The sequence below is a fragment of the Amphiprion ocellaris genome, chromosome 10 (assembly GCF_022539595.1).
Source record: "Amphiprion ocellaris isolate individual 3 ecotype Okinawa chromosome 10, ASM2253959v1, whole genome shotgun sequence".
In the NCBI taxonomy this organism is placed as follows: domain Eukaryota; kingdom Metazoa; phylum Chordata; class Actinopteri; family Pomacentridae; genus Amphiprion; species Amphiprion ocellaris.
In genome coordinates this window covers 9,336,724-9,361,143 of record NC_072775.1, presented here as the reverse complement: position 1 = coordinate 9,361,143, position 24,420 = coordinate 9,336,724, and the positions used below count along the sequence as shown (strand labels likewise).

The 24,420-nt window shown below is 37.6% G+C and overlaps 1 protein-coding gene across 1 annotated transcript in view; it reads left to right on the top strand.

Moving 5' to 3' along the window:
* Window positions 1–426: 426 nt before the first annotated feature.
* tnk2b (tyrosine kinase, non-receptor, 2b) overlaps window positions 427–24,420 on the top strand; it is a 72,652-nt gene continuing 48,658 nt past the window's right edge. The window contains exons 1-2 of the mRNA XM_055014056.1: window positions 427–645; window positions 13,858–14,088. The gene's annotated coding sequence lies outside the window, so the exon portion shown is untranslated. The remainder of the gene's footprint in view (window positions 646–13,857; window positions 14,089–24,420) is intronic.

The following is a 24,420-nucleotide window of genomic DNA, read 5'->3' as shown; positions in this document are numbered from 1 at the left end:
TGTTAATGAATCATCTCTGTGATTTTAATATTAAATGTTATATAACATAACAGAGTAAATATAATTTGTAATATAACTGTACATTTTTCAAACTTTTTTGACAGCTGATTTAGATTTTTATGTTGAAAAATCCTCTGCATGCCAAACAAACAATCATATACAATCATAGACTTTAGAGTAATAACAATTATTGTTGATTTACTGTTTCACAGAATCAAAAAATTTGCACAGTTTAACTCTGAAAACAGAACTTTTTGGGAACATCTAACCCATCTATTTAATGCAGAATATTCTGAATGTATTTTGTCTGTATAAACCCTAAAGATATGTTAAGCTGCTTCATTTACAGAACAACCTGGATGACTGGCAGTGTTTTTGTTTTTCCACCGGAATGATGCATCTCCAGCCTCATAGAGGATCTGTGTGTCGTACAAAGACAGCAGGGACGTGACGGCAGCAGCTCCAGGACTCAAACCCCGGCTGTGTTTTCTGCTGGAAAACACTGAACACGGACTCGGAGCGAACTTTCAAACCATCACTGATACCTGGACTGGTTGACGTTTAGCCGGTTTGTGTTGTGCTGTGCGCAGGAAACACAACAGCCGAGCAGGAGGTGACAACCGGAGACTGGAGCTACACTGACAGGTAGGCGCAGTTAACAGGTTTTTAGTCACAACTCGAGTTTTAAAGTTGTAGTTTTGCAGTTTAAAGCTAATACCTGGCATGCTAGCAGGGTTAGCAGCCACCTGTGTGAGTGGAGCTAGCAGGTAGAGGAGGCTGCATGGCGGGAAGCGGGCAGCAGGTGAGAGCTGCTGCTGTCACTGCGTCTATTGTGAAACTTTGTTACACAACAGGATGGAGTCGGTTTAACTTTCCTCAGATGGAGCAGGGGACAGGTGAGACAGAGCAGGTGTCTCAGAGCCAGGTGACCGGAAGCAGCGAACTCACGCAGAGTCCAATTAGCAATTAATCAATTAGCTCATCTTATAGAGTGCACGAGGATGTGTTGCAGTTAGAAATGCAACAATAATTCTGGCTGCTGTCCCTGTGAGGAGTCAGAAAGTCTGCTGATAAAATGAAATTACAAGTTTAATGTGTAACTTTAATGTGCCACAAAATGTGACTTATCTGTAGAGGTACACTGTAAAAAAATATTTATTGTTAAATTATAAATAACCAGTAAAATCATAGGTAAAAAGTATTAAGTTGCATGTTAATGGTAAAAAAAACCATAAAAACAACAACAATAAAACTATAAATAATGACCTCATCATAATCTGTATTTTTTCAAATGATGCTTAGCTTTTTTTCAATGATAAAAAGGACAGGTTTTTTTTTACTGTATTTACATCAGCAAAAATAGCATTTTTTTAAATATATATTTGCCATTATTCAAAAGAAAATGAATTAGTGCTGCTTTATAACCTATTTTATAGATGGCACTCTGTTTAATAAATTAAAAAGATAATATATTTTAAAATCACAGAAAAAAGTATTAATTTTCTTGTTAAACATACAAAACAACAGACCAAAACTGAATATATTGTCAACATGAAATTCTTTTTATTAATAAATGATTTGGTTTTTTAATGTTTTGCTATGAAGCATTATTACACTATTATTTTTATGGTATTTTGTTTGGGACCAATTTTTTTGAAAGAAAAATAGAACAACCAAACAAAAAAAGGTCAAAACTGTAAATAATGGCCCGTTTAATATTTTTCAAATATTTTATGTATGTATTTAAGTCTACAGCTGTTAAATATGTTGCCAGCTACTTTTTGGTTTGAGTATTTTTTTTAAAGAAAAATCCTCAAAATTCTCTGGTTCCAGCTTTTTAAATTTCAAGATTTTGAGGTTTCTTTACACCTTTATGACAGTAAACTGGATATGTTTGGGTTGTGGACGGAATTTATTTATTTATTTATTTATTTTACAATTTCCTGCAAACAACTGAATGATCAGCCAAGAAAACAATCAATAGATTAATCAACAAATGATACAAGGCCTCCAATAAAGCAAAAACATAATGCAGAACTTACAGCCGATAATAAAGCAGAAAGAGAACAAATATGACTGAAATACACGATAGATAATTTACACAATTAGTCCAGAATGATTCTCATCATGAGGAAACTTTGAGGATTTAGTAAATTGAATTAGTCTAATAAGATCAGGAAACATCTTCTGACGCCTGAGTTAAAACCTCTCAGCTTTGTGTTTGATGTTGACGAAACTCTTGTCGAAGTTGCAGAATATAAAAGAGATATGATCAACCAGGATTAATAAAACACCTGCGAGTGAATCAAATATGCAGCTCATCACAACACAAGCTGTTCTTGTTCCCACTTGCTGTATTTTATCTCCTTCTCTTCACTTTTCTCCCACACACCTGACAGACTCTGGTGTCAAATAGGAGGCCTGAGGGCAGCAGAGCAGAGCTTCCACCTCCTACTCTGTAAATTTAACCTCAGCTGGCCCAGAATCTCTCTCACACACACACACACACACACACACACACACACACACACACACACACAGAGAAATATGAGACGCTATCTATCAGTATTGTATCTTGTCACTGCCAACACTCTTTATCCTTCTCTGCTCCTCACACACTCTGGCAGATGGCTGTGATAGCCGTCATTACCTGCAGATATGCGAGTAATGTTTATAGCTTTATGTTCAGTATTATGTAAGCCATTTGAACTGATTTTTTTAGTGCGTCAATTAATTTTACTGCTCGCCAGTGTTTGACAATAAAATCACATTGACCCAGTGTTTTCTGACAGACCAAAGTCCAGGTCTCTATTGTACAGTGAAATGCTGATAATTCATCGCTGAATAAAACACTGTGTGGTTTGTTTAACTATTCATTTTTATGTTTAAGAATCACCTTCTGTCTGAGTCTGAGTTATCAGACTGTGTAGTGTTGTGATTATTTTTGGCTTTCAGTTCATCAGAGTTAATTATTTGGGACAGTTTAGACTGTAAAAATCCGGAAACAGAAATTTAATTCACTGTTGTACCTTTTACAGCTAACTCGCCCATTTAATGCAGGATGTTTTGAATGTATTTTACTACTCTATTGCCTCCGTAATTGTATTTTACCACGACACACTTCTGGGTAGGTCACACAAATTTAACCATCTTCAGCAATAAGAGCCTCTGGCAGAAGCAATTTGAGGTCACTGCAATTTTCCACCTGTTTCTCTGCTTTTGTGAGCAAGAATCTGTTGCACACTTTACAGAATAAACAGATCAGTTGCATGACAGTAGATGATGCTAGAAGATATACTGCATGTTTTTTTTTTTTACTGAGTAAGTAAGTAGTCTAAACTTACTTTTCTCAAATCTATCTGCAATTTTATCTACTTAAGTTTATATAATTTCTCTTTCATTTTCTATTTAAGTCAGTCAGTTTGAATTATTCTTTCAATCTGTGAGCACTTTATTCAACTTATCTGTTCAGTTTTTTCTCCATTTGCCTGTAAAGTACTAAACATAACCTCTGCATATGATAAAATGCTAGATGAACATCTTCTATTGTTGAAGTTGTGTTGTAGCTACAGAGTCACACTTATGTTTTCAGTCAGACGTCAAGCTGTTTTCTGATCAGTTCAGTGGTTTCATGCTAAGGCTGTTGATGTTTCCTCTGTTCAACCACAGGAGCTGCATGGTTTTACAGCGCAGTGTGAGTGAAAAGGCCTGTATGATTTGGTTAGAAGTGAAAGCTGAGCTGTTTTTCAGAGGAAGTTCGCTACTGCTTTGAAGCTGATCTTGTTTTGCAAATCAGTGAAAAGACGAACTTCGCTCAATAGTCGTTCCATTATTACGACATGATTTATGCAACATGATTTTACAGCAACAGTTTGACTGAATACTTGAGTCTTGGCACAAGCTACACTTTATGCAGCTGTAGAAAACATAACTGATTACATAAATGCACATACTGTTGCATGTGTTCGATTACTAAGTGCTTTTAAACTTACAAGAATCATTTTTAGCTTCAAAAAGGTTCAAACACTATGTAAGTCCTGTCTTTCCTCAGCTGTTTTTGGTGATGATGGTATGTTTGCTGGTTGCAGGATGTCTGCTCTCAGTTTCTAATATTGGGGAATGCATCCTGTATTTTGTTTCAGTACTGGAGAGTCTGATTCCCTGTCGCTCTTGCGGGTACCCTGACCTATCTAGAGCTGTGACAGTCATTAAATTTCAATTAATTGTCGTCATTGACAGTCTTTATCTGTTCATTTTATGCCTCTGTTAGTTTGAGATAAGTGATATTAGCAACTTTGACTTTCATTTTCTTGCTGTTGATCTGATAAATCACGTCCTGTCAGTTATTGGGCTTTTCTTTATCACTTATCTTAAAGACACATGTGCCCACGACTGTGCTGTTGCTGCAAATAAATCCACCATGTCATTGTCAATAGATTTAAATACAGTCACATGGATATTAAAAGTTGAGTGCATCTAGATTAATTATTGTTGCCAATTAATCACAGAAATAGAGCAAACTGTGGAGGAGGATGTGGAGACAGTGATTGACAGTTTGTTTCCTCATGCTGTTTTTACACAGGTTTGACACATGATTCTAACAATATGCAGCTCAAATCACTGCGATTATGTTGCAGTTGTTAAAGGCGTGGATCTTCACACCACAGACGTGTATGTGGCCACAACTACTTCCACTTTTAACATGCTTTAGCTAGTAAGTGGCCCAGTAGGATCAAACTGGATTTACAGTAGAAGCCATTATATCCTCAAACTCAAGCTTCACCTGAGTTAAACCTTAGTGATCCATGATATTAGTGGGAGTTTTTACATTAATGTCCAGCTAAACGGTATCAGTGTTGAACTGTAGAGAGCTGAGAGAAATAAAGAAAACAGCTCATATTGAAATCTTGTCCTGATGATAAAGGCTTTGCATTGTGCAGGGCAACACGCTCCTCTGTCTTCTTTAAAAACATTGAACAGCCAACTTTAAATGACCGTGTAAAAGCATATAAACCCTCCGCACAATGATAGCCTACATTTTTTTTGTAATTAGGTTAATTCTCTCTTATCGTATGTTGTTTATCGTATTGCGCTGTAATCTGTGTTTTTCTATTGCTGTAATAAAGTCAGAATCCAGCTCTAATCTTATTATTTCCAGGATGTTCCATTAGTTACTAAACTAGGAGGAGGAGGCTGACAGTCATATGACATAAATGCAATTAACCGCATTTACTGACACAGAGTCGGTCACGCTCTCCTCAATAAGGACTGATGTGGAGAGGATGGGATTGTGTGGATGATACTGATTCTAGAGCTGCAAGGACTCAGCAGTCAGTTTAAACAAAAGTAATCAGCAGCTCATTTTACAATTGAGCTTCTCAGTCATTATTCAGACATAAATGCCAAACGTCTACTGGTTCCAGCCGCTTTAAATGTGAAGATTTTGTGAGTTTTGGTCAAATATGATAGTGAGTGAAAAGCTTTTAAGTTTTTGGACAGTTGGTTTAACTAAAAGGAACATTTAAAACATTATCCGGCAGATATTTAGGAACAATTTAAATATTTTCCAACAGCTTAGAGACGATTAGTTGAGCTGAGAAAATAATTGATTTAATAATAATAATAATAATAATAATAATAATAATAATAATAATAATAATAATAATAATAATAATAATAATAACAATAATAATAACAATAATACAAAGCTTTTAATTAAGTTTTTATTTTTTATTTTTATTTTACCTGCTTGTTTTGTTTTTATCCTTTTATATCTTTAATGTAGCACTTTGAGATTTTACTTAAATGAAAAATGCACAAAAAATAAAATGTATTATTATTATTATTATTATTATTATTATTATTAATAATAATAATAATAATAATAATAATAATAATAATAATAATAATAATAATACGATTTATACATTTTTTTCACACAGGTTTACAGGTTCAGATGAGACAGAGGTTCATATGTATTGAATTAGTTAACATTTTCTCATTTACTATAGATAGTTATCGTTTACTTTTCTCAGGCTTAAACTGTGAGCAGTTTTATTTTATCACTGCTTTTCACTCAAAAAAGTTTTTATTATTATAGAATAAGCTGCATTGTATTTTGTTAATATTTAATCATGCCACAATTGTAGAGATGAGCCGATGCAGCCGCCACTCCCATATTTATGACCTTAAACGCCAAGCAACACCTTCTTAATGACACCAAACAGTGTGATGATTGTAATCCCTAAAGACGAGTCTTTAATAATTTCAGAATCACACTCTTCTTCTCGACTTGTTTAAACACAGACTCGTAATGATGTTCGTGTTAAAACTATTATTACCCCTCTGAGACCGTATCATTACAGGTGAGTAGACATGTAAGATGGACTGAGGAGGAAACCATTTGTCAATTCTGGCTTCAAGCCCAGCAAGCAGTTAGCAGCGCAGGAATAGAGCCAGATTTGTTCGGTGCCAACTCCCCAACAGGATGTCACAGTTAGCAGGGGTGTTGTGCCACCTTCCCGACTGAGTAAAGAAAAAAAAATCTATGAAAACACTTGATGACTCAGAGCAATTCCAGCAGTAGTTTATACTGCAAAGTTTGAGTCGGTAATAAAGAACGTCAGATAGCAGAGACAGGGAGTCGGATGTTTCCTGCTGGGAGTCGTCTCAGGTCAGCTTGATTGTTCAGCAGGTTCACCGACTGACAGCACAGTCAGGTTATGATATGAAGCTGCTTAAGTCATTTTTAAGACCTTATGGACCTTTAGCAGGGATTTTTCCTGCACAGGGGTATTTTTTGCACAACCAAGGGTGTTTTACAAGCACCAAAGCCAAATTAGTGTTGCAAAAGTGATAAGAATTAAAGAATAAAAATAGCAGTTTGATTTTTTGTAACACGTTTTGTCAAGTTTTCCTTATCAGATGTTAAGAAATGATAAGACAATGTAAAATACACACTTCTACTGCACACCAACCAACATGCTTACTGTCACGTATCGTCAGCCAATCCTGTTTGATAGTACTTGCTGCTAATGCACAAATAAGGTAACATTTAACTTTTACTGTTTATTGTGATTAAATGCTGTTAGACATAGAAAACATGTTACCTGTGTAGCAAAAGTCTGTTATACCTTAGTCTTATGCACCAGTAGTAATAAATGTGGCCCACAGTAATGCAACATTGTGTTTGGTAATCACAGGCAAGGTAGTTTATTTAGAATCTGTCTCTCATATGGCATCCTGCTACTGTAAACATTTATTAAAGTACTGTATGTGTATTAATCTGCAGCTGAAAATACTCCTCTACTGATGCACTACTTTCTCCTGGTTGAGTATTGTTTGATTTTTAATCTTTTAAAATGAAAATATACATTTGTAACTCACTGAACTGTGACTATTGGCTTAAACTGAAGTAGACAAGACAGAAACATAAACTACTAGAGTTATTTATTCTCATGAAAATGTAGGACTGGAATATGCCATTTCCCTTAGAAAAAACTGCTGTTTTTAGTTTTACCGTCATTTTACTAAAACTTTTTTTTTTATAAAACTTTAGTAATTGTAATTTTGGTTCTCACTCTTCTTGTCCACAAATGTTCCAGATTTATAAAACTATAAAGACTAATAAAAAGGAGAGTTGAAAGTAAGACAGTCAAACTATCAGATGTCATTACACAATTATTGTGGCCATAGGAATTCAGGACAACAATATTATTACGATGTTTCTGGAAGACTTGTAGAAAGAAATCCTATCAGTCAAATTTATCTTTACCTTTTCTTATTGAAGGTTTTGTCACTTTTTTGGCAAATGGATTACAGGGAGGTGCACAAAGCCTGTAACCAAAGCTGCAGCTGAAAATAGTCCCCTACGTATGCGCCACTTTCTCCTGGTTGAGTAGTGTTTGATGGAAATTATAGCCAAACAAAAACGTACTTTGTTCGCTTTTTAAATAAAATTTCAATATACATTTGTGACCCCTTTTCACAAAATAAAATAATATGCAGAGTCCTTTTTAGGATATGATGTAACTGCTGGCAAAGGCAAGAGCCACTGTGACCATATTATGAAGTAATTAATCAGAATCAGAAATGCTTATTGATCCCCAAGGGGAAATTACTTACAGTTGCTACCGTTCAAAGTATTAGAAATTTAAGCTGTGCAAAAATACATCCATAAATACAAGTAGAAAAATGTGTCCCAAAAATATAAGTAGAAAAACTATTAGCATAAAAAGTAAAATGTGCCTTTTCCTGAGAAAAATAAAGTAGTGATGAAGTTATATTTGTGTTATTGCAGTTATTAATAGATTTAATGACCGACCCTCTAATTTATCAAGCTCACTATCAAACGTAAAGTGTGTAACGTGTTGCTTTTCCTCTAACCGGTGTCATACCATAAAGCTACAAGCTTGAATCCAGCTCAGAAAGATGAGCAACATCTAAAAATATTCAACTGTCAACAGTTGCGAGTCTGCTGATGTTGCATTGTGATTTATTCACCTCTCACTGTGTTCTAAATACCTACCAAAGGTGTGTGTGTGTTTATTTGTGAGACATAGCAGTAGAGAGTGCTGGATTTCCTGTACCGTCTCCTCGAGCAATGAGAGGATAGTATTTCTCTCTTTCACTCTTCAGAGTCTCCTCTTCCTCGCTGGCTGCCAGAGAAAATACTGCTCTCCTGTGTTGTATTGAATGACCCCCGACTGCAGCTTTGCTTTGTTCAGTGAGGAGTTTATAGCTTCGCCTGGCCTCTTTAAACTCATCTCTTCTTACCATAGTAGCCTCAGGGTGAAAGTCTTTTCATCTGACGAGTTGTGGCACTGAACTTACAGTCAAACATATTCCACAAATTAATATTAATTTACGTTTATGTTAACCCTCCTGTTGTCCTCATTTACGGGCACCAAAAAATATTGTTTCCTTGTCTGAAAAAAATCCAAAAATTAAGCAAAAAAAATCCTCAAATTTCAGAAAATTTGCAAAACCTTCAGGAAGAAAATTCCAATCATTTCTTAAAAGTTTCCCTTAAAAGTTTTATTTTTAAAAAATCCCCCAGTTTTGGCAAGAAAATTCTTGTAAATATTTTCAAAAAATTAGTAAAAATCTTCTAAAAAATCCTAAAAATATCTAAAGTGATTACATATATACCAGTAAAACTTCTAATATTTTCTTTTAGAACATTCACATAAAAATCAACCAAAATCCAGTGAAATTCACTGCAGGACGACACGAGGGTTAAGCTTGTGTCACGAGTACGTTGCATGGTGTTCTTGTATGTTACCACATGATTTGTACTGGATAAACATTTAATAGTTTGAGGTGCTGGTAAACCAAATGATGCCACTGAAAACAGTTATTTTGGTGAGTGGTGCCATGTTGACTTCATCAGTGGGGGGAGGCAGCATGAAAGAAAGGCTTTTCTGTTGACGGCACAGTGCATGAATCAGCAGTGACTCTGCAATGGAAAAGACAGGAGAGGCTGCTTTTCTGTTCAGTCTGATGAGTCCTGTTAATTAAAAGCTTATTTACAATGACAAGACACTGAGACACGACGTGGAGCTGTAGACACTAACGATGTTTTAGTAATGCTGTGACATTTACAAATCCTCTGTATGATCACTATTGTGAGCACGTTTCTGCTTTAATTTTATTCCTTTAATGCATAGTCACTCAAAGAACTAAATTAAAGAAGACATTTGTGCTATTAAAATGAGAAGCAACTTGGTTAAGCTTAAATAAACACCTGTCAAAAGCAGGTGAACAAACAGGTCAGACGCCTGCAAAAATGTGGACAAAAGTTCTTGCTGAATCCTTAGGTAGTTGTAGGTGTTTCAGATGTGTGTGATCAAACTGCTATACAGTAGTTACTTACTTCCATGAATGTGCAGGACTTAAATACACCATTTCCTAGTGATTCTACTAGAACATTATTTATAAAATGTTTGGTTTTCACTCCTCTTGTCCACAAGTATACCACATTTCCAGTCAATATGTAAAATTGTTAAAGGCTGATGGGTAAAAGGGTAGTTGAAAATAGGGCTGTCATAATATCAGATTTTCACTACATAATTCTTGATAATAATAATATTGTGATGTCAGTCAGTTTCATCTTTAACTTTTTTATTGTGTGTTTTGCCTTTTTTTGCAAATGAATGACAGCCAAAATACAAATGTACTGAAGTTCATGCAATAACTTCTTCCTATGATGGTGTTTTTCAACTGGTAGTTACTGGATTTTAAAAAAAACATTATCATATATGTGTTTATTTACATGATATCAGTATTTCAGTATTATGTTTTAAATATCATGGTCGTCATCAGTACTGGAAAATTAAAACATCCTTAGTTGGAAGATATATTAACCAATAACAAAATGACAGTTGCTCTTATAAACTTCAATTTTAAACTTTGCAATTTTTGTCTCTTAAAAGTTGCAATATGATTTTTGAAAGCTGCCTTTTTATGATATGGACCTTTAATGTGGGTTAATAAGCTTGTAAACAACATGTAGACACCAGCATCCACACAACACGTGTTCCTGCAGGAAGAGGTTAGATTTTGTGTTTATCTGATATCCAAAATTTATCCTAACAGTACAGCAAAATTTATTTAAAACCAGTTTTGCACCATGTAATGCTTGCAAATAAACTACAAGACTTTTTAAAAATACAACATAAAAGCTAAAGCTACTTCAACCAATGTTCACTCAGATGTTCAATCAACTGTTTAGCAAAAAGCCCAGCACACTTGACTGGTTACACTGTACTTTAAGAGGTTTGCATGCTTACATTTCCTAAAAAAATAATTATCATAGAGATATTGGGAGCTTTTCAGATACTTGGTCATAAACCAAAGTAATGACATTCAATTTTTGGCCTTGAATGCTACAAGTTAAAAAGTCAAGGGCACAAAAACCTGTCCTCCTGATGGGGGAAACTAATATCTCCAACCAAATTCATGACAATCCAGTAGAAGTCAAGTCATGTCACTTAAAGCCACAAATGTTAATCTGCTGGTGTTGCAAGTGGAAAAGTCAGAGGATCATAATAGTCATGAGGATTTATCTTCTGAAGAACATAAACATCTGTTCAAGTTTTAATGCCAGTCTGTCCGTTGTAGCCTCAATTGTTGAGGTGAATCTGATGACAGGAATATCAGTCAGCTTACATTCAGACATGACTCTTTGTTCATCGTTAGTCGGATCACTAAAATCTAATTAAACTGTATTTCTTCAGTAAAGAGGAAACCAGAAGCACCATTTATTTGCTGATACTCTGGTCTATAATGTCACCTCAATGAGAGCTGCTGCTCTTGTACATTAGTAGTGTTTTAAGTGGCCCCTGTGCTCGACTGTGCGTGTGTGTGTGCATGTGTGTGTGTGTGTGTGTGTGTGTGTGCGTGCGTGTGTGTGCAGTTTATTTTTGGCCTTTCTCACACTGTCTAGGGACTGGGTGGTGTTTCTGTGTCTTTACGTGCCACGGTGGGGGCTGCAGCCTTAAACCACCTTCTCCCTGTTGCGTAACAGAAAAACGTAAAATCTGCTGGGATTGTGTCATGTTACTCTTTGACACGTTACAGATTTTTGCACATAAAAAAATATGTCTTACCGTTTCAACCACTAATGGGTGAACAGTGCATGTCGATAAATAATTGACATCCCAGTGGCTATTCGTCACTTAAAAGCTGCCAGGCTGTCGAGTGTGTGTATTTGTTTACAGTTGATGCCTATGAATGTGATTAGTGTGTGTTACTGTCCTGTTGCAGTGTCCACAGTTACATACGTGGTCTGTTTTCTCACAGACAAAGGAGGCATTCTGTGGAGCGTATGCAGGGGGAAAGAATAGCCTGGTGTTTCTCCTTGTTGTGGGCTTCTCCTCTGACACTGAAGGCTCCAGTCAGCTACTTTACTAGGTGGTGGGTGGACTGTGTCCTCGTCTGTCCGTGTGAATCGCATTTTATTCATTCATGCTGCCCTCTCCTGCAAAGGGCCCCTCAGGCATTCCTGCCCCAGCCCCCAGACCTGGCTTGGAATAATGTCAAGTCAATTCACATCCCGCTTTGGAAGTGGTTTCCGGTTGTAGCTCTGCTGTAGGTTATTGATTCAACTACGCAGAAAGTTATGTGCTTGTCATGTGCTTTCTGTTTGATCCTGAGTTGGTGCTTCGGCTTGATTATGTTGTGGATTTATTAAAAAATATGATTGATCCGACCACAGTATTTTCACTTTCACAGTTTTGCAATAGTATTTTTATGAAGGCGTTACTCATCTCTGTGGTTTAGTCAGTTCAGGTGTTGCCAGCGTTCTGTTTGGTCATGCGTGAGTGGGTGGATGGATGTTACTCAGAGCTCATCTCCTGCTTCAACTCAACAGAAAGTTCATTTATCTTGAAATAGGAACTTAGATAAGCAAAGACTCGCTTAACCTGAGCTATGCTATATGATTTACATTAAAATAGTTATGTAAATAATAATGTGCATATCAAGTACAGAAGCAGCTCAAAGAATTAAATCACAGAATATTTTTTTTTCCATTATTTAATTCATGAAGGAAACCTTTCATATATTCCATATTTATTACACATAAAGTGAAATATTTCAAGCCTTTTATTGTTTTAATATTCATGTGTAAGGCTTATAGCTCATGAAAAAGTTCAGAAGTTCAAAAACATTTGCAGCACAGTTTTTCTGTGCTGCAAATGTTTTTGATTGATCCGAGAATTATTCTAATAATTTGAGATAAAAAAATTACATGTTTTCATGAGCTGTAATAATCAAAATGAAAACAAAAAAGGCATGAAATATTTCACTTTACATGTAATTAATATGGAATTTCTGAAAGTTTACATTTTTGAATTAAATTATTGAGGAAAAAAGAACTCCACAGATCTAAAGTAAAGACCCTTTTCTTAAAAGGCCTATTTTTTGCTTTTGAGTTTTTCCCTTTCATTTCGTGTAACATATACCTGTTTTTTGTGCATTTTTAAATCCATACCAAAGAGAAATATTCTCTCCCACAGAAAACAGCTTTTTGCCTGCTTGAAACCCCTTGTTTTAAGTCCAGCTTTTTCTTCCGATACTTATCTGCATCACCATATAACACATTGCTTGCCTAGCTGCTAGTTTGGCATCATTTCCGTTGTAGAACTACTTCTGGTAGACCTACACCTCTGTAAGAGTGGATGTGGTCTTTCCCGAGAGCAGTTTTAAAAAGACAGGAGCTAAAACAGAGTGTTTCAGATGGAGGATATGAAAAAGTGCAGTAGCAATATACAGTATGACAAAAATAATGTTATTTTTGAACGTAAAATCATAGAAGCATATACTACAAGACCCTGAAGATACGATTATGAACCTGTAAATGTGCGTAATATGGGCTCTTTAAATAGCGAATAAACACACTGTCACATATCACACTGTTCAGGTGGTGGTTAACCTGTTTTTCTAACCTTGTTTTCTTCAATTTTTACACCGGTAGGAACTGCTGCCCTGTTTCCAAAGACCAGACTGTGCTTATTATCATGCTGTGTGCTCATCGAGTGCACAGGCTGAGTGTGAGTCTGCAGGGGACCCTTCAGGGCAGTAAAGGCCTTCTCTGTTGAAATCCTGTAAACCCCTCCAGGGTCCTGGCTCTGATTCATTCTTTCATCACTATATTAAGTCTCTCTGAGGTCGCACGTAGATCCATCCACTCAGAACAGGAGAGGCAGGACTAGTAAAAGTGTTTGTCTGCCTCATGTTGCGGAAAATGCAGCAGATGTGCAGTTAGTGTTGACGAGGCAAGCTCTCAGTGTTCAGACTCCCTGTAATGCTTCAAAAAATGACCATATTTTGTTTGTTTTATTGATTTTTTTTCAGGCAGTATCAGCAACAAACTCCTGGGTTTGTGTTCATCAATGGACGGAGATGAAATCATGTGAGCTAACCTCGCAGTGCCATGGACTCGTAGCTCGGCGAAATCTCACCTCAATGGACTGGGGGCCTCGTCTGTGTGTGGTTGACCATCTGTCATCAACCTGAGAGGAGCATCTACGGTGTCGGAGCAGACGCTGGAAAGAAAAGCAGGGTTCTGTGGCTCAAATATTGCAGGTAAGATGCTTTTGTGCTCGTATATTCAGATGTTTTTCTGAGTTCACTGCAACTGGGTGTGAGTTTGTGCTGTTTTTGTCAGTGTGCGCTAGTTGGTTGTATGTCTGAAGGTTTATTTGGCATACTTTCTGTCTGCTATTCTGTGTGTGTGTTAACTATGCAGACATGAGATCATGCCAAGCAGTGACGGTGCTTTGGTCCAACTCACTGTAGGTCTGAAAGGGAACTATTCACCTTTGAAATGCAGCGAAGCAAACTCCGGACATGACGTCAGCTCGCCTCACACTGTTGGTTTTTCTTGTGAGTCAAAGATAGAGAAAGCTCATTTCTGAAAACCTCGTGTGCATTTTATTTACACACGCTCAGTTAAAACCTGAAGATGAATGTGGTCGACCGCTTCCCGTTTTACCAGGCCTGTGTTTGCGTATCCAAAAGGGGATCTGTCGTGTCCCCAGATTTGTTTATCTTCTATTTTTGGGTCACCGAATAACAATTCTTCGCAGATGAGGTAGAGTAGGAGGAAGTGAGAGTCACACTGGTGGTTTTAATAGAAACCCCTCTGTTCCTCAGGCACAAACAGACCCACACACAGGATGCCGGCCAGACACTCCCAAGCAGGTGTCTGAGCCCTCAGTACAAAGAGAAATAATAATCGAGCGCGTTGAAGAGCTGATATAAAGTGCAGGGAAGGAGAAAGGCACCGTAGGAAGTGGGCCAACATGCCTTTGTGTGAGTGGGTGCACTCGCTGACACAAAACCTCACGAATGACCAAAAGCTGCTATCAGGCTGGATGTTTACTTATCAGAGGCAGACCATCAGCGCTGACTTCTGTGAATGGCTCTATAATTGGAGCAGTGTTGACGGCAGCCTTGTTAAAGATGCGTATCTCATTGAACTGTATAAGTCAGGCTTCCTTCTGCTAGAGGGGAGATTCCACTTAACCTGAAAGTCTGATGTCTGTGTGAGATAAAATTTGAAGCCTTACAAGTAAAATGTAACTTCCACTAACCCATAAATATATGAAGTAGTTGCTGTAGCTTGTCCGTGTTCAGTTACAACATCAAAATGCTGACAATCGTAAAATGCAGTGGTGCGATCCAGGAGTCTGTGGGGTAATTCTGTTGGCTAATGAGTACTTTTACTTTTGTTTCCAAATTTTTTTCTTACTTTGTCAGAAGTGATCTTGTCAAAGCAAAACTTTAACTAGTAAAAATATTTTCCCAAAATAGAAACGATGATTAAAAATTCCTGGAGAGCCTGGATGACCATGACTACATCATTTCAGGATATAAGCATTTTTAAACTATAAAGTTATTAACAGAAGCTCACTCATTTTTGAGCTACACAGATAAGTCTGGGGCGTTTCCTCCTTTTTTTCCTCAATACTCTGTGACGCTGTTTGAGTGCTGATTTTTGGTCGTCTACCACTCTCTGGTAGTCCGACTCAAACACAAAATATCTCTATAGGCAGCTTTTGATTTTAAAAATCACTGCAGACCCATTGCTGCACTTACCTCTGTCAATGTTGCCATGAACGTCCATTTCATGATTTCAGTTCAGTTTTGTCAGCCACTTTGCACTGCAGATCTCATGACATCCCTTCAGAAAAGCACTACACTCAGTAGATTCCTGTTTATGAACAGGCAAAAAATAATAAATGCAGGCTCCAAGTGTTGTATGAGAAACGAAATGCATTCATCATGTTTGTTAAATCCATGGAAACGCTTTTGTGAGAAATTCTGACTGCATACATACAGTACATTGCATTTGTTTGTAAGAAACTTCATATGGTCTCTTTAAATGCAAGATTTAAACAAGCATTTGTTGACGAATCTATCACTTACATTTGAATTCATCTCACAATGATTTAGATGCAACAAACTGAGGTGGCTGCAGGGTTTTTTTTTCTGGCTCAGGATGGGATTTTGTGGGGTGACTACACATGACAATAAGCATGATCAGTCTGTGTACAGTAAAGGCAAGATTGAGTCACTTGCACCTTATTTGACAGATATATTCTTGCTATTTTGGATGATTTTGTACTGAAAAATATCTGCTATTATTGAATAAATTAAACCCTAAATACCTGAACTTGTTAAATAATTGAATTGCTTTCTTTATTCGTCAATGTTATCAGTTTTATGCCGGTGGCTGTACTTTGGCACTGGCTAAAACCTCTTTGGAGAAGGAAAGACAGTTTGTTCCATTGAAGAATTATCTAATGCTCCCTAGCAAAATGAGGATTTAGAATGATCAATGAAATAGAAATGACAGACAGTCCAAAAGGTAGACAGAGTAATTGTGAGGATGGACACATCGGGACTAAACGGGAGTTGGAAAGCAAAGAGGAAGCTCCCAGAATAGCAGCAGCGATCAGAGAGGGAACTTTTTGTGGCGAGTGTCTCTGAATGCTTGGAGGGCCTTGGGGGCCCAGACTGACAGAGGAGAACTTGGAGGAAAGGGAGCCTCCAAGAGTCAAAGTGTATGTGTGTGGGTGTGAGAGACAGCATAGTGTTATTTTAACCATGAACTTGTTTCCGGCTGTCACACTCACCTCCCCCTCGCTGTTACAGTCTGATAACTCCCCAGTGGATCTACCTGAAGGCCAGTTGTCACACGCCTCGCTGTCGTTTTCACTCCGTCTCCAGCTTTCCTCTCCTTTCACCTTTAGCTGTTGTTTTCCTTCATAATCCTTTCTCGCCCTCTGATCCTCAACACAGATACTCAGGTCTTCCATTACCAGCCCCCCCGAGGAGCGGCATGCTGTCTGTCGCTTCCGGCTGTATTGTATGTTCGCTGTGTTGTTAATGCATCGGGTTTCCTGATTAAGTGACCCTGTAATAGATCACCTTGTGACACTGTCGACTTGCAGCCGAAGCTTCCCAGAGTTTTGAATTGAAGCCCCGCTTTTACATCCGAAAGATAAATGTCAGGACTGACCAGTATTTGCTTGAGATTAATCTGATAAAGTCTGACGTGTCCACACGTGTCATCTGCAACCCTGCCTTCCATATATTACATTCCTACACAACTAAACTGCATTCTCATTTATGTTTGGAAAAAAAAAACATATTTCCCTCTCCAAAAGGTAAGACTGTGTCATAGTAGGAAACAAACCCAGTTTTAAAGAGTCCTCAAGTCAGTGTAAAAGTCGGATACTCTCTACCAGGTCAACAGGATTTGCACAACATGTGGGATCATTATTCCTGCCTTAAGTTTCATTTTTACTTGCTGTTTTGTTAAATTTATGCGCCAAAACTGTCTAGGTTTCGGAAAACATCACACTTCAGTCGACACTTTCACAAAAGCAGCTACATGTCAGAAGCTTGTTTGAGTTCAGGCCCCACAACCACACGGTTAGGTTCAGATAAATGTCAGTTTAGGTTAAAATACAAACCTTTCGCAACATGTTTGAAGCTTCTGCTCCATTTTTCTGCGTTATCAGTGTGAGTCCTGCTCCATCTAATATACGATTATTTAAGGAACCATAAAAGAAAAAAATGGCAAAGATATTTTGACTTTTTTCTAATATGTCAACAAACATCCAAAAATACGTTGCAGTTGTACTTCAGCTGTATAGGAATGTAATTACTGTGAGAAAGGGCTGCATTTTGAACATGATTAATCACTGTTTTTACACAAGTAGTCTCTTTACAGGGAAATTCTAGGACATTTGGTATATTGACCATGATTTTACGCAGCACCTTTGGGACAAGGATTGCCAGCCTTTAAATAACTTACCAACAAACCTCAGTGTTACAGAGATAATCTCAAAGAATTATACCTCAATTCTAAGTGGACATAGAAAGTAGAGACTTCCAGGAATCCTGCACAGCACCAGAATATGGTCAGATTAAGTTGAACTGATATTGTCCCATATAAATACACAGTCAGGTCAGCAGGGTGCAGCGTATATTGTTGTCTCTCTTATCTGTTTCTCTGCTCAGTCACACACTCTGAGCATAGAGGACCGTAAGAGCAGCTTACATATTGACCATGCACACACACACACACACACACACACACACACACACACACACACACACACACACACACACACACACACACACACACACACACACACACACACACACACACACACACACACACACACACACACACACAGACCTGAACAGCGATGATGCAATTCTTTTGGCAGGTCCTTGACAGAGCCCACATCGCCGCCCACACACACCGTGCCCCTGCTTTACAACAACATACAACCACATTGAACTTTTATTCATTTCCTGTACCTAAAGTAAACAGAAACCTCCTAAAAAGTTGTAACTTCTCCATTATTTTTAAGTCGGTCAAAGTTTGAAAGTCTCGATTTTTTTTTCTTCTTCATGGTTTCAGGTTATTTTTTAGCTGGCAGCCCGGCTACGAGGGCACGGAGAGTGTGTCAGTAATGAAATCATTAAGCTGGCATTTCACTTTTTGTCGTTGCCAAGCTGAAGGATAAGCGTGCCAGGCAAGGGATGTCTGCTTTTTCTAAAAATAGAAGAGATTATGTATCTGGAAGCTGCGCAGACATTACAGAGAATTATTACCGTGTAACCTGGCATCAGTTTGAGCAGCAGTCTATGGCCTTTCTCAGCCTTTTCTATTATCTTTCAGATCTTTATTGTACTTTGAAAACACCTATATATTTAAAATGTGATCTCAGACGCATACTGGACTGGCCAGTGAAGTTTAGTTTGCACTGAAGCAACATGTCAAATAACTCTATGGAGGACCAGATACTAATGAGGCCGTAGTAGAAATAAACATGTTCTTTTCTGTTCATGCTGTCTCTAAAGAAACAAACTCCAGATACATATGAGGGGGGAAGAATCATGTTTGTGCTGTTTACACCTGCCTCAAAAACATGAATAAAAATGCTTTACTCACTGCCTCAGACTGCCCCCATGTGGCCACATGGAGTAATGATAATATCAGGCAATTCAAACAGAGCAAAATGAATATTATTCTGACTAAAATTTCAATTATCTGTGGCCGGTATTGTATGATAAAGGAGCAAATGTCAAGTTGTCAAGGTCAACATGGTGCAGTTTAAAGGACAGCATTACTTTTCCATATGGTTAATTCAGAGTAAATGCACTTGTAAGAGTGTCAAGGATTTGATGACATGGTTGGAAGGAAGGATTTCAAGCAAGGGTTAGTTGAATAATCAATTAGCTGATCTGCAACTAATTTATTATTGTTTGTTATGTTCATTCCAGTCAGCATTTGTTGGTTTCAGCCTCTCATTTTGACATTTTGTTCATATTTCAGAGTAAACACGATAACTTTGGCCTTTGGACTACTGGTTGATATAATGCAATTTGGAAAAACTGCATTACTTTTTGTTTTTAAATATGACAGTAACTTATAAACTGTATTTTTCACATTTTTTTAATATCTTACATAAAATAATCAATTGACTTATCATTCTTAGTCCTTTATATTCATCACAGAACGGCAAATGTATGCATAATCTCATATAATATTACATAAGATAATGAAATAAACTCTGCTCACTGCTGCGCATTACATGAGACAAAACTTATCGCTGAGTAATATTTTAACCGCATTAGTTCATAATTAAAAGCTGCACTTTGCACAGTACTTTGTAAAACAATAACACAGCATATCAGAACATTGATTTAGTGGTTGATAGATGAGAGTATTGACTGATTTTACATCATTGCCCAGCTCTACATGACAGCACGCAGTAACCAAAGAGCCATATGCGGGATGTGCTTCGACTCCAGGACCGCAGGTCGGCATGTGAGCCGAGGGTGTGAATGAATTAGTATGTTCGGTGTCACTTCAATGTGACCACATACACACACATAAAGCCCCTGGCATGATGTATGACCAGGCATCCACATAGCAGAAGAACACCCAGAGGCTTTAGCTGCTGATGATTTGCATACCACATCACCTGTGACCTTGATCCCATTCTCCTCCTCTCCGTCCTAATCCTGTCCTCTGCTCCACCGCTCAGCCTGGTGTTGCCCCCCCAGGCTTTAGATCACCCTCTTAAATCCCACCTGTTTAGCCTGCAGGGACGAGGGAAAGCCAACACCACACACACTCACGTGCCCCTTCAACACTTCCTAGAAAGACAACATGAGAGCGGAGGATTATATAGCATGGAGGTCCATCTATCTCTCAGTCTCTGTCACATTCACACAAACACTGGCACACACATATTCGGTCGTTGTCTCCTCGTCTCCCTGACACACACCTTCTGTCCACAGTGGATTTGTTGAGCTGCCCGTTCCCCTTTGATTCGGGTGAAGTGGAAATCTTTCTACGAAAGGCTCGATGAGAGAGGATTTGTTGAGGATAACGTTTCTCCTGACAACTCGGTATGAAATATTGTGAGTAAATGGAAGTCATTAGGAGGTTTGACTCGGCGCCCAACCCGGATTGATCCCAACCGAGTTACTGGGTTCAGACCAGGGGACAGGCCATCTTTCAAGAACACACTTTTTCATTTAGCTCGCAGTTTTGGAGTCAGTGCCTTGAAGTTGCAAATAATGATAACTTTATTTGTATACCACCTTTGGAAAACCTTTGAAGCTACAAAATGCTTTACAATGAGCTGAATGTCAGTTTAGACAAATAATGAAAATAAACTCAAAATTCAATGTAAAACACTTTCAAGACATTTTTTTCTTTTCTTTCTTTCTTTTAAATATAGCACGTACACTACCAGTCAAAGTTTGGACACACCTTCTCATTCATTGCTTTTTATTTATTTGTATTGTTTTCTAGATTGTAGATTAATACTGAACTTTAACAGTTTTTTGTTTACAACATAATTACATATGTTTTATTTTATAGTTTTAATGTCTTCTATATTAATCTATAATGTAGATAATAATTAAATGAAAACCACTGAATGAGAAGGTGTGTCCAAACTTCTGACTGGTATCGTCATAAACGGTACAATGCAGTCAAATATCATGATAGACTGATTAGTTGACTTACTGTTTCAGACACAAAACTGATCTTTTTAGCTGCAGCACTAGTTTATATTCTGAAATTTAACATGATGATTATTTTGTTGAAAGAAAAACAGCTAAGTTGTGTGTTGAAGCGTGATGGACACTCCCGTGTGTCGCCAGGACAATGGGGATTTTCTACCACGTTTTTGTGAAATGAGGTGGCTGCAACATCATCGCATTTGTTCTTTAAAGTCTTCTTAAGGTTTTTGAGCTGCCGGTTCGAGGTGAGGATGAAGGGAGAGAAAAGAGGTTTAATTTTGATGCGCACGGATCAACCGGCAGCTTTTAGCCCACTGGTGTTGACGGTAAGACTTTAAGCGTGTTGGCATAAGAATGAAGCAGAACAGAAATGTTGAGGGAGCCTCTGTACCGTTTCTCCAGCGTCCACACCCAGACCACAACTACATCAGCTTCCTCAGCGGCCGATGACGTTTCCCTTGTGTCAACACTTTCCCAGGAGCACTGACCTCGGCACAGCAGCACAGTCATTGGTCGATCTCAACGTCGTCTTTTGTAACGGCGGAGTAGTGAATCATCTGGTAGCATGTCTGGTGGTTTACACACTCAGTGAGTTGAAGTCACTGCTTAAGTCAACAAGGTTTGATCTCTGACCAGAAGTTGTGGGTGGGTGCCGCTACCATGACCTATAAGAAGAAATATTTCTTTTTACATGGGTGCTTATTAGTGTCGGGGGCCCAGATTGGTTTGTCAGGAGAATTAATGTGGACTCTGAGCAGAAACAGGTCTGTAATGTGTTTTTTGTTCAGCTGTGGTTCAGGAAACCCACTATGGATGTAGAAAAGTCTTTTTTTTAATTATGAGAATATTACCAGAAAAGAGCATTTTACTTTTACCTGAAAAAACATTATTTGATCAAAATTTTTTAGATGTCCAATTTTGTGGTGGGATGGTGAGAATTTGTCTGAAAGGGTCACAAGTTCTTACAGAGCAGAGAGAAATCTTTCAAATGTGGATCAGTGTGACGGGATCTGGCCCAAGTCGAACTTAATATGTTGTGAATCATCCTCAGAATTAATGGTAAATGTCACTGATTTCACACAGGAATGTCATTTATCAGTTAGAGGGAGTACTGGGAGCTTTTTCAAATATAAGAACATAACCCAGATGACGCCAATATGTCAGCTTCTGTTGGATTGATTTTGATAATTCTTTTCTGAAACATCTGATTATCAATGAGTTTGACAGTTACTTTCTCAGGTAATTAATTAATGTTCTATTTTGTCTGACCAGCCATTTTAAACTAAAGGATATTTGATTTAAAAACAGAAAAGCACACACACACACACGTCACACTGAGAAGAGAAGAATCTCAAGAGAATCTTTGGCAAAGTTGTGCAAAGATTTACTTAAACACTTATCAAATCAATCTATTTATCACTTCACTGGCGAATTGATCATTTGACAATTTTTTTCATTTCTAACCTTCTTTTTTGATCTTCACTTGTTCGCTTGCCAAATTTATGGAGGAACAGTTCTAAATAATTGTGAATAGTGGATGGACAAGTGTGTCTTATTTGATAATTATAGTTTGAATTTTTAAGTGCTTTAGAATTAAGTAAATACTCTTTTAAATATGTCAATATCTGGATAGCAGCTGATTAATATTCTGTCAATGTCAGAAAATTATGTTGTCTACATAATTTAAAAAGATAATGATAGACTTGTTACAATTATTACCTAGTAACCTTAATAATTATAATAATAATAATAATAATAATAATAATAATAAATGTCACTTTTCAATCACTATTTCCACACACTTTGCCCCCTTTTTCTGTTGTGGTTTTATGGGACAAAATCTGGAGGCGCTTAACCTCTAATATTTGACCAACTGCACTTCAGTGATCATCTATTGACATTAGTTTCATGGATTTGGTAGTAAAATCAAACACCACAGTACTGCAGTGAGCATATTTTGGTTTTAAGTCAAAAAAAGGAGAGAGATTTATCAGATTTGCAACAGAAAGGTGGCACTGAGAGGTGCTAATTTCACTAATCTAAAACTTAAAGAAGCATAAAATTAGCCAAAAAAGAGAATTAAATTACAGTTGTTGGTATACTAATTAATCTTCAACTAACATTTCATGATCGTGACAGTCCTAAATGATTATTACAATTCTTTTTGAAAGGATATATAAAATTTTTTTTTTTATTCAGAAAAAATATCAGACTGAAGCCATAAACTGGGGCTTCAGTAAATTAATATATGTCATTCTTTAAAAAAATAATTAATTGGTTAATGTAAAAACAATTCAGCAGATCCGCTGATGATAAAATCAGTTATTGCCCTACAGTCGTAGTCACTTTAAAACTAGAAAATTTATGACAGTTTCTTGCACAGCTGTTCAATGCTGGAAACATATACGATAAAGATCCAAAGAAAATGTAATACTTTCCACAGAATAACACGCTCATATAGATACAGCACACCATAGGTACTGGCGCTGCACTGTCCAGTTACTACCCTGATTGTATTTCCACCCTACGAGCCCCACATCAGTAGTAGACATCAGGGATTTCATCCAACTCCTGCTGAAAAGCTTACTGCGGCCCCCAGAGCCTGTGGTCTACCCACCAACAGTCGTAAAGAGGCAGGAGGGACCCAGGAGTCAGTCCTCTTAGTCTTTCAGGACTCTAAGCCGTCTCTTAAAGGTAGATTTTACACAGCCTGTGATGTTCGGGCTGGGAACACTCTATCATTACACCCACAGCCTGTCTGCTGTGCCTCTCCTTGCTCTCCATCAAGGGGACAAAGAAGGCGTTTACATGTTTTAACAGGCTCCACTTTAACTTCCCCATGACACAAGATGGCTGACAAACGAAGCTACGAGGGTCAAAGGTTGAGGAATTTGGATATTAAAGGGGTTTTCCAGGTTTCTGGAATGGAGTTTGACATGTGGTGCATAATGAAAATAGAGAGATTTTAGATGTTCTGACACGTGCTGATGAAAAAACAACATACTTGCATACTAAGAGGCATCTTATCTGATCAGTAATACGACACATACAGCTCTCTAAATTTACATACTTCCTGTGACTCCATGCTATCCACATATTCGAGAGTTTTTCTCATTCTCTTCTCTATTGTCTCCTTTTAAAACCCTTTAAAAGTTTATATTACACCAAAAAAATGTAGTGAGAAAATAGCTACCTTCATACTGTCCAGGCTTAGTGTTCAGTCTGTAATGGAGTGTGTTAACTTCATCAGGGGGAGTCGGTGGACAGCAGTGACCCCACATAACTCCACAGCTCAGCCCTGCTCCATTTATCATGGCCTCAATCGACCAACGAGTCCCTTCTGCCTTCCTGTAT